This window comes from Drosophila biarmipes, chromosome X (assembly GCF_025231255.1).
Source record: "Drosophila biarmipes strain raj3 chromosome X, RU_DBia_V1.1, whole genome shotgun sequence".
In the NCBI taxonomy this organism is placed as follows: Eukaryota; Metazoa; Arthropoda; class Insecta; order Diptera; family Drosophilidae; genus Drosophila; species Drosophila biarmipes.
The window spans coordinates 284627-296317 of record NC_066611.1 but is presented as its reverse complement, the minus strand read 5'-3'; the positions used below and the strand labels follow the sequence as shown (position 1 = coordinate 296317).

At 33.8% G+C, this 11691-nt stretch overlaps 3 non-coding genes across 3 annotated transcripts; all 3 read right to left on the bottom strand.

Moving 5' to 3' along the window:
* Window positions 1–522: 522 nt before the first annotated feature.
* Window positions 523–4493, bottom strand: LOC127010543 (large subunit ribosomal RNA). Its single transcript, XR_007763299.1, has one exon. It is a non-coding gene; the product is annotated as a large subunit ribosomal RNA (ribosomal RNA).
* A 402-nt stretch (window positions 4494–4895) lies between these two features.
* LOC127010583 (5.8S ribosomal RNA) lies at window positions 4896–5074 on the bottom strand. Its single transcript, XR_007763315.1, has one exon. It is a non-coding gene; the product is annotated as a 5.8S ribosomal RNA (ribosomal RNA).
* Window positions 5075–6277: 1203 nt separating this feature from the next.
* On the bottom strand, window positions 6278–8272 carry LOC122817935 (small subunit ribosomal RNA). Its single transcript, XR_006367476.1, has one exon. It is a non-coding gene; the product is annotated as a small subunit ribosomal RNA (ribosomal RNA).
* Between the last annotated feature and the right edge of the window lie 3419 nt (window positions 8273–11691).

Below are 11691 nucleotides of genomic sequence, written 5' to 3'. Positions count from 1 at the left end.
AATCTTCGCGTCACTAATAAGATGACGATTCATATTATTATTAGATGGTCGAGTTGTACTTATATTGATATGTTAATCAAATTGGTCTCTTACTTGAAAATCTAGACCTTAGGAATATTTTTATATTATATGTTTGCCAATCTTCGCGTCACTAATAAGATGACGATTCATATTGTTATTATTAGATGGTCGAGTTGTACTTATATTGATATGTTAATCAAATTGGTCTCTTACTTGAAAATCTAGACCTTAGGAATATTTTTATATTATATGTTTGCCAATTTTCGCGCCACTAATAAGATGACGATTCATATTGTTATTATTAGATGGTCGAGTTGTACTTATATTGATATGTTAATCAAATTGGTCTCTTACTTGAAAATCTAGACCTTAGGAATGTAATATATAAAGGATTAAAAATTCGCCACAAAGCCAAGCAAACAATCAATGCATACAAATAGATTGTTGGTTGAACTTTATATAAGAAGTTCAACACAACAAATAAATTATGCAATTTTATTATCGAATCATCAAGCAAAGGATAAGCTTCAGTGGATCGCAGTATGGCAGCTGCTCAACCACTTACAACACCTTGCCTGTTACAAAAGTCGTTTACAATTGATTCTAGGCTTTGTCATTGTATTAAATAATGCTTTTATATGTAACTAGCGCGGCATCAGGTGATCAAAGATCCTCCCAATTTACTATGTTACAAATTACATTGGCATCACATCCATTGTCGTTTAAAAAGTAAATTATAAACTTTAAATGGTTTAGAAGCCATACAATGCAAATTGCCCCTTATTTATCATTGCAGTCCAGCACGGATACGACCTTAGAGGCGTTCAGGCATAATCCAACGGACGTAGCGTCATACCACTGTTCGCTCGAACAAGTATTGTGCCATTGGTCCGTACCTGCGGTTCCTCTCGTACTACGCAGGAATGCTGTCGCAACAACGTTTTGTCATTAGTAGGGTAAAACTAACCTGTCTCACGACGGTCTAAACCCAGCTCACGTTCCCTTGCATGGGTGAACAATCCAACGCTTGGTGAATTTTGCTTCACAATGATAGGAAGAGCCGACATCGAAGGATCAAAAAGCGACGTCGCTATGAACGCTTGGCCGCCACAAGCCAGTTATCCCTATGGTAACTTTTCTGACACCTCTTGTTAAAAACTCTTTAAACCAAAAGGATCGATAGGCCGAGCTTTTGCTGTCCCTGTGTGTACTGAACACCGAGATCAAGTCAGCATTTGCCCTTTTGCTCTATGTGTGGTTTCTGTCCGCACTGAGCTGGCCTTGGGACACCTCCGTTATTATTTGAGAGATGTACCGCCCCAGTCAAACTCCCTACCTGGCAATGTCCTTGAATTGGATCATACCTGAGTAATTGGAGTTATACCAAATTTTCAAATCAAAAATACATAAATGCACCGTTTTATTAAAGAATTTGTTTGCGATTATATAACAAACTCGTGATACTTTGATCAAGAAGCTTGCATCAAAACCCAATACCATAAGATATAATAAATATATCCGTATAATGGCTAGGAAATGATACACGTTCCATTTAATCAAGTAAGTAAGGAAACAATAAGAGTAGTGGTATTTCATTGGCGATACCAAACCGAGGTCTAATATCTCCCACTTATTCTACACCTCTTATGTCTCCTTACACTGCCAGATTAGAGTCAAGCTCAAAAGGGTCTTCTTTCCCCGCTAATTATTCCAAGCCCGTTCCCTTGGCTGTGGTTTCGCTAGATAGTAGATAGGGACAGTAGGAATCTCGTTAATCCATTCATGCGCGTCACTAATTAGATGACGAGGCATTTGGCTACCTTAAGAGAGTCATAGTTACTCCCGCCGTTGACCCGCGCTTACTTGAATTTCTTCACTTTGACATTCAGAGCACTGGGCAGAAATCACATTGTGTCAACACCCGCTAGGGCCATCACAATGCTTTGTTTTAATTAGACAGTCGGATTCCCCAAGTCCGTGCCAGTTCTGAATTGATTGTTAATTGATAATCGTTATAATTAATAAGAACTAATTGGTTTAACCCAATTAGTATTCTTAAAAATTTTAGCAAGAAAGTTCCACAATTGGCTACGTAACTAAACTATCCGGGGAACAAGTAACTAACATAAATGCTAGAAACTCTATTTACCCAGAACGAGCACATAAACCATGTTATTGTTTCCCAATCAAGCCCGACTATCTCAATCTTCAGAGCCAATCCTTATCCCGAAGTTACGGATCTAATTTGCCGACTTCCCTTACCTACATTATTCTATCGACTAGAGACTCTTCACCTTGGAGACCAGCTGCGGATATTGGTACGGCCTGTTGAGAAGTTTGCGTGTCCCCACCATAAATTTTCAAGGTCCGAGGAGAAAATATCGACACAACAGTATATGTCATGCTCTTCTAGCCCATCTACCATATCTCTCTGCGAAAGACTTCCATGGTGGTACGGCTATAAAACAGAAAAGAAAACTCTTCCGATATCTCTCGACGGCTTCTTTATGGTCGTTCCTGTTGCCAGGATGAGCACGAGGCCCATATTTAATAACAAACGGATACTCAACAGGTTACGGAATTGGAACCGTATTCCCTTTCGTTCAAAATTATTCAAGTATATTAATTTAGCTAGATTTTATATAATATATATATTTGTTTGGCATTTGTATTTTACTTGAAAATTTTCGGCTTTCGCCTTGAACTTAGGACCGACTAACTCGTGATCAACCACTGTTCACACGAAACCCTTCTCCACTTCAGTCCTCCAAGGTCTCATTCGATTATTTGCTACTACCACCAAGATCTGTACCAATGGCAGCTCCATGCAGGCTTACGCCAAACACTTCTACGCATACCATTGTACCTTCCTACTCACTAAAGTTTCAAAATTTATATTACAAGTAATATAAATCATCTACTTTAGCGGTAATGTATAGGTATACAACTTAAGCGCCATCCATTTTAAGGGCTAGTTGCTTCGGCAGGTGAGTTGTTACACACTCCTTAGCGGATTTCGACTTCCATGATCACCGTCCTGCTGTTTTAAGCAACCAACGCCTTTCATGGTATCTGCATGAGTTGTTAATTTGGGCACCGTAACATTACGTTTGGTTCATCCCACAGCGCCAGTTCTGCTTACCAAAAGTGGCCCACTGGGCACATTATATCATAACCTTGAACTTCATATCAAGAAAGTTAAGGTTCTTACCCATTTAAAGTTTGAGAATAGGTTAAGATCGTTTCGACCCTAAGGCCTCTAATCATTCGCTTTACCAGATAAGATTATTTTATATAATATTAAAATGCACCAGCTATCCTGAGGGAAACTTCGGAAGGAACCAGCTACTAGATGGTTCGATTGGTCTTTCGCCCCTATACTCAATTCTGACAATCGATTTGCACGTCAGAACTGTTTCGGTCTTCCATCAGGGTTTCCCCTGACTTCAACCTGATCAAGTATAGTTCACCATCTTTCGGGTCACAGCATATATGCTCAAGGTACGTTCCAGTTAGAGGCATAAATAATATAAATATCATTATACATAACTATATAGAACGCCCCGGGATTGTGTTAATTAGCTATAAATAGTTAAAAAACTAATCCCATTATTAGTCAAGTTAATTACGCTATTAGGTTTATATCCCAATAACTTGCACATATGTTAGACTCCTTGGTCCGTGTTTCAAGACGGGTCCCGAAGGTATCCTGAATCTTTCGCATTGTTAATCCTACAAGTGCATATAATAAACACAAAAATCAATGATAATTATGCCATTATATAATTCCGAAAAATTAACGCACTGTATTCATATAAATCTATCAGCACTTTATCAAATTAATAACATTTATTCTGTGTTAAAATGCAAGCAAATTAATTTGAATAAACTATAAGTTATATTTTATGATAAATTTGGTATGCTAATAGATTACAATGTCCTTATATGGAAAAAATGCACACTATTATCATAATATTGTTTAAATATTACAATTCTAATGATGAATTTTCCATAACGGATATTCAGGTTCATCGGGCTTAACCTCTAAGCAGTTTCACGTACTGTTTAACTCTCTATTCAGAGTTCTTTTCAACTTTCCCTCACGGTACTTGTTTACTATCGGTCTCATGGTTATATTTAGTTTTAGATGGAGTTTACCACCCACTTAGTGCTGCACTATCAAGCAACACGACTCTTTGGAAACATCATCTAGTAATCATTAACGTTATACGGGCCTGGCACCCTCTATGGGTAAATGGCCTCATTTAAGAAGGACTTAAATCGTTAATTTCTCATACTAGAATATTGACGCTCCATACACTGCATCTCACATTTGCCATATAGACAAAGTGACTTAGTGCTGAACTGATTTCTTTTCGCTCGCCGCTACTAAGAAAATCCTTGTTAGTTTCTTTTCCTCCCCTAATTAATATGCTTAAATTCAGGGGGTAGTCCCATATGAGTTGAGGTTGTGTATAACTTTTATATGCAATTAATTCTTTATATATAATGATAAAACATTTTATTAAATTCGTTATATTAATAATATCTGTATATAAATGGCATTTGTTTGATTTAACGAATCAACGAAGAACAATAATATTGTCAACGGTTTTCTATTTTCTAATCATTAATAAGAGACAATTCTAGATAAATTTTTATGCTAGACATTTCTCAGTATCATTTGATTGAAAAAGAAAATATTTCTCTTCGTTTTTCACATTCAAATTATTTACTAATGTGAGATAATGTTTTTCATATATTTTTTAATATTATGAATAAAATAATTAAATTATTATTATCCAATAATATACCATATGCTTATAAAATTTCATTATAAAATTTGTATAAGCAACTTAATTAGCATAGTCTTACAACCCTCAACCATATGTAGTCCAAGCAGCACTATAAAATTAATTAAAGTACATAACAGCATGGACTGCGATATGCGTTCAAAATGTCGATGTTCATGTGTCCTGCAGTTCACACGATGACGCACAGTTTGCTGCGTTCTTCATCGACCCATGAGCCGAGTGATCCACCGCTTAGAGTTTTATAAATTGGTTTCTTAATTTTGTCAAATATGTTTTTATTGAAAGAAATTAAAAATACACCATTTTACTGGCATATATCAATTCCTTCAATAAATTTATTTTTATACCTAAAACGAATGCTGCGAAATGTCTTAGTTTTATATAACCAATATATATCAAAGTATTTCTTTTTAAATTGCATTTATTGTAAATAAATATATATATATATATATTAATACTTTTTTAGCGATATAAATTGAAATTTATATAAAACATTAACCTGTATAAAACCAGGTACAACATTGTACATTTTAGGTTGTTGCATTATCCAATGTATGCGCATAACTGAGATGAACAATACATATCGCAACGCGTGTATATTATGGTCCATATACACACAGTATTTTAATTGTGTTTATATACAATAATAATTTAATATTATTATTTTAATAATTCGATTTGCTTGTTCGAATTTTTATTTGTTTGTTTTGGCTGCTTATTATTTCTCTCATATGTATTAAATACAATATATAATTTTAATATTTGCATTATTTCGATTTGCTTGTTCGAAATTTCATTTGATCTATATTAGATCATATACATTTTGGCAATTCATATTTTATTTGTATTACTATAATGTATTTATTATAATATAAACAAATATTTTATTAACGGTAAGGATATACAATAATAATTTAATATTATTATTTTAATAATTCGATTTGCTTGTTCGAATTTTTATTTGTTTGCTTTGGCTGCTTATTATTTCTCTCATATGTATTAAATACAATATATAATTTTAATATTTGCATTATTTCGATTTGCTTGTTCGAAATTTTATTTGATCTATATTAGATCTCATATACATTTTGGCAATTCATATTTTATTTGTATTATTATAATGTATTTATTATAATATAAACAAATATTTTATTAACGGTAAGGATATACAATAATAATTTAATATTATTATTTTAATAATTCGATTTGCTTGTTCGAATTTTTATTTGTTTGCTTTGGCTGCTTATTAATTTCTCTCATATGTATTAAATACAATATATAATTTTAATATTTGCATTATTTCGATTTGCTTGTTCGAAATTTCATTTGATCTATAATAGATCTCATATACATTTTGGCAATTCATATTTTATTTGTAATACTATAATGTATTTATTATAATATAAACAAATATTTTATTAACGGTAAGGATATTAAAACATTAATGATCCTTCCGCAGGTTCACCTACGGAAACCTTGTTACGACTTTTACTTCCTCTAAATAATCAAGTTCGGTCAACTTTTGCGAAACAACCGTAACACGCAAGGCGTCACAGTGATCACGTCCGGAGACCTCACTAAATAATTCAATCGGTAGTAGCGACGGGCGGTGTGTACAAAGGGCAGGGACGTAATCAATGCGAGTTAATGACTCACACTTACTGGGAATTCCAAGTTCATGTGAACAGTTTCAGTTCACAATCCCAAGCATGAAAGTGGTTCAGCGGTTTACCCGGACCTCTCGGTCTAGGAAATACACGTTGATACTTTCATTGTAGCGCGCGTGCAGCCCAGGACATCTAAGGGCATCACAGACCTGTTATTGCTCAATCTCATTATTGCTAGACGCAATTTGTCCATTTAAGAAGCTAGTGTCCTTATAATGGGACAAACCAACAGGTACGGCTCCACTTATATAAACACATTCAAACACAATAAACATTTTACTGCCACCATGAATGAAGGCTATATAAGCTTCAACACCATAATCCTGAAGATATCTATTTAATATATTTGAGTCTCGTTCGTTATCGGAATTAACCAGACAAATCACTCCACGAACTAAGAACGGCCATGCACCACCACCCATAGATTCGAGAAAGAGCTATCAATCTGTCTTACACACTTATGTTCGGACCTGGTAAGTTTTCCCGTGTTGAGTCAAATTAAGCCGCAGGCTCCACTCCTGGTGGTGCCCTTCCGTCAATTCCTTTAAGTTTCAGCTTTGCAACCATACTTCCCCCGGAGCCCAAAAGCTTTGGTTTCCCGGGAAGCGACTGAGAGAGCCATAAAAGTAGCTACACCCAATTGCTAGCTGGCATCGTTTATGGTTAGAACTAGGGCGGTATCTGATCGCCTTCGAACCTCTAACTTTCGTTCTTGATTAATGAAAACATCTTTGGCAAATGCTTTCGCTTAAGTTAGTCTTACGACGGTCCAAGAATTTCACCTCTCGCGTCGTAATACTAATGCCCCCAAACTGCTTCTATTAATCATTACCTCTTGATCTGAAAACCAATGAAAGCAGAACAGAGGTCTTATTTCATTATCCCATGCACAGAATATTCAGGCATTTGAAGCCTGCTTTAAGCACTCTAATTTGTTCAAAGTAATTGTACCGGCCCACAATAACACTCGTTTAAGAGCACTAATGCAGGTTTTTAAATAGGAGGAACATATGAAAAAATACAAGTATCTAAGCACATGTAAGAACTCCACCGGTAATACGCTTACATACATAAAGGTATAGTACTAACCACAATTGTAAGTTGTACTACCCGTATGAAGCACAAGTTCAACTACGAACGTTTTAACCGCAACAACTTTAATATACGCTATTGGAGCTGGAATTACCGCGGCTGCTGGCACCAGACTTGCCCTCCAATTGGTCCTTGTTAAAGGATTTAAAGTGTACTCATTCCAATTACAGGGCCTCGGATATGAGTCCTGTATTGTTATTTTTCGTCACTACCTCCCCGAGCTGGGAGTGGGTAATTTACGCGCCTGCTGCCTTCCTTAGATGTGGTAGCCGTTTCTCAGGCTCCCTCTCCGGAATCGAACCCTGATTCCCCGTTACCCGTTGCAACCATGGTAGTCCTAGATACTACCATCAAAAGTTGATAGGGCAGACATTTGAAAGATCTGTCGTCGGTACAAGACCATACGATCTGCATGTTATCTAGAGTTCAACCAATATAACGATCTTGCGATCGCTTGGTTTTAGCCTAATAAAAGCACATGTTCCATAAGGTTCATGTTTTAATTGCATGTATTAGCTCTAGAATTACCACAGTTATCCAAGTAACTGTTAACGATCTAAGGAACCATAACTGATATAATGAGCCTTTTGCGGTTTCACTTTTAATTCGTGTGTACTTAGACATGCATGGCTTAATCTTTGAGACAAGCATATAACTACTGGCAGGATCAACCAGAATAATGTTTTTATTCATATTTCATTCATATTTTTTGAATAGAAATTAGCAATATATATGTTGTTATAGATTTTATTTCTATCGAATACGGCCATTTTTATATAGCATTCGTATACGTTTGTTTTCCAATTTATACTTGTTTCGCCACTAATAATAACAAGTTTTTATTGATGTCAAAAAGAATCATATTCTTTATAAACACAATATTTATTTTTCATATATTTTCTTTATATATGCACATTTCATTCTAAAATATCATTTTTGTTCGACATACATAATATATTGTATCCACACATGTACAATTTTTGTTTAACCAATATAAGATATTGAGTTAATCATTTGTATTTTGACGATAAATTTAAAATTTATCTATATATATCCATATAAGTCTCTGGTAATATATAAAATAGAACCGAGTGTATATATATAATTATTACTACTATATTTATTTCTTAAATAATATATACTTATATATTATTTATATATATACTCTTTATTATATATTATATAATTTCTTAAATAACTCTCTTAATAGCTATTTTTTATTATCAACAATATAAGTTGATATTAATATTGAAAATGTATTCATAATTACATTTTTATATTTCTTTGGTAGACTTTTATGTACTATTATTATTTAATAATACACATATAATATAAATCATGTTAGCCTACCTCCTAAAATTAACGATAAAATTCGGAAACAATTTGTTATTCTATGTACAATAGAAACTTGGCCTTTGTTTCAACGTTATTATCTTTGGGCTTAAAATATTAACCGCGGAGCCAAGTCTCGTATTCAAATAAATGAATAAAGAAACAAATTTGACGGATAATATCTTCTCTACTGACATATGTCAATAGCAGACGGCCGGCCCATTGACCATCCTATAGTAGTTTTTGGACACGCTGTCTCCCATTCGGGTATATTCAATTTACTTTGCCACTCACCCATATAGTGTTCTCTTATATAATAAGACAACGCACTTTTATATTCATTATATGGATATATTGCCTTCCTCATATTTGCCACACCACCTATAGTAGTTTTTGGACACGCTGTCTCCCATTCGGGTATATTCAATTTACTTTGCCACTCACCCATATAGTGTTCTCTTATATAATAAGAAAACGCACTTTTATTTTCATTATATGGATATATTGCCTTCCTCATATTTGCCACACCACCTATAGTAGTTTTTGGACACGCTGTCTCCCATTCGGGTATATTCAATTTACTTTGCCACTCACCCATATAGTGTTCTCTTATATAATAAGAAAACGCACTTTTATTTTCATTATATGGATATATTGCCTTCCTCATATTTGCCACACCACCTATAGTAGTTTTTGGACACGCTGTCTCCCATTCGGGTATATTCAATTCTCTTTGCCACTCACCCTTATAGTATTCTCTTATTTAATAAGAATACTAAAATACTTCTCATATTATAGATGTAATCTATTAACTTCTCAATATCCATACGGTTTATGTATGGTATTGACAAAATCCTATGCATTTGCATAAGATTTATTTTGCCACAATTTATAGTACTAGTGCCGCCCTCACTAGGTATAAATATCTCATTTCGCTAGTAGTGTATGGGCAAATTCTACTAGCTATTCTCATAAATATGTCACTTATATGCCATATCTATACAATTCATGCACTTTTATATGTATATTTGCTATATTATACATTATTATGCCTTATAGGTATTATACCTATAAGCCACATCCATACGATTGCTTAATATAAATATATGTATAATTTTTTATACATATTTTTTTTTTATTTATGTATGGTTTTTTATTCATATCCATATACTGTATTCACTTTTATATGGATATGATTGGCGTTTTATATAGTATTGACAAAATCATAAGTTTGACCAATACGAGGAGAGGTCCGCCAACGACCACCTCCCTATAGGTGTTTTTGGACACGCTGTCTCCCATTCGACTGCTTACTATACTAGGGGCTACCCGCTCCGTATGATATTCTCTCATATAACAAGAGAATGCAAGAAATATTCGTATTTTATGAATATAATCCATTTATTTTTCAATATCCATACGTTTTACTTAGTTTTTTGTACGGTATTGACAAAATCCTATGCATTTGCATAAGATTTATTTTGCCACAATTTATAGTACTAGTGCCGCCCTCACTAGGTATAAATATCTCATTTCGCTAGTAGTGTATGGGGAAATTCTACTAGCTATTCTCATAAATATGTCACTTATATGCCATATCTATACAATTCATGCACTTTTATATGTATATTTGCTATATTATACATTATTATGCCTTATAGGTATTATACCTATAAGCCACATCCATACGATTGCTTAATATAAATATATGTATAATTTTTTATACATATTTTTTTTTTATTTATGTATGGTTTTTTATTCATATCCATATACTGTATTCACTTTTATATGGATATGATTGGCGTTTTATATAGTATTGACAAAATCATAAGTTTGACCAATACGAGGAGAGGTCCGCCAACGACCACCTCCCTATAGGTGTTTTTGGACACGCTGTCTCCCATTCGACTGCTTACTATACTAGGGGCTACCCGCTCCGTATGATATTCTCTCATATAACAAGAGAATGCAAGAAATATTCGTATTTTATGAATATAATCCATTTATTTTTCAATATCCATACGTTTTACTTAGTTTTTTGTACGGTATTGACAAAATCCTATGCATTTGCATAAGATTTATTTTGCCACAATTTATAGTACTAGTGCCGCCCTCACTAGGTATAAATATCTCATTTCGCTAGTAGTGTATGGGCAAATTCTACTAGCTATTCTCATAAATATGTCACTTATATGCCATATCTATACAATTCATGCACTTTTATATGTATATTTGCTATATTATACATTATTATGCCTTATAGGTATTATACCTATAAGCCACATCCATACGATTGCTTAATATAAATATATGTATAATTTTTTATACATATTTTTTTTTATTTATGTATGGTTTTTTATTCATATCCATATACTGTATTCACTTTTATATGGATATGATTGGCGTTTTATATAGTATTGACAAAATCATAAGTTTGACCAATACGAGGAGAGGTCCGCCAACGACCACCTCCCTATAGGTGTTTTTGGACACGCTGTCTCCCATTCGACTGCTTACTATACTAGGGGCTACCCGCTCCGTATGATATTCTCTCATATAACAAGAGAATGCAAGAAATATTCGTATTTTATGAATATAATCCATTTATTTTTCAATATCCATACGTTTTACTTAGTTTTTTGTACGGTATTGACAAAATCCTATGCATTTGCATAAGATTTATTTTGCCACAATTTATAGTACTAGTGCCGCCCTCACTAGGTATAAATATCTCATTTCGCTAGTAGTGTATGGGCAAATTCTAC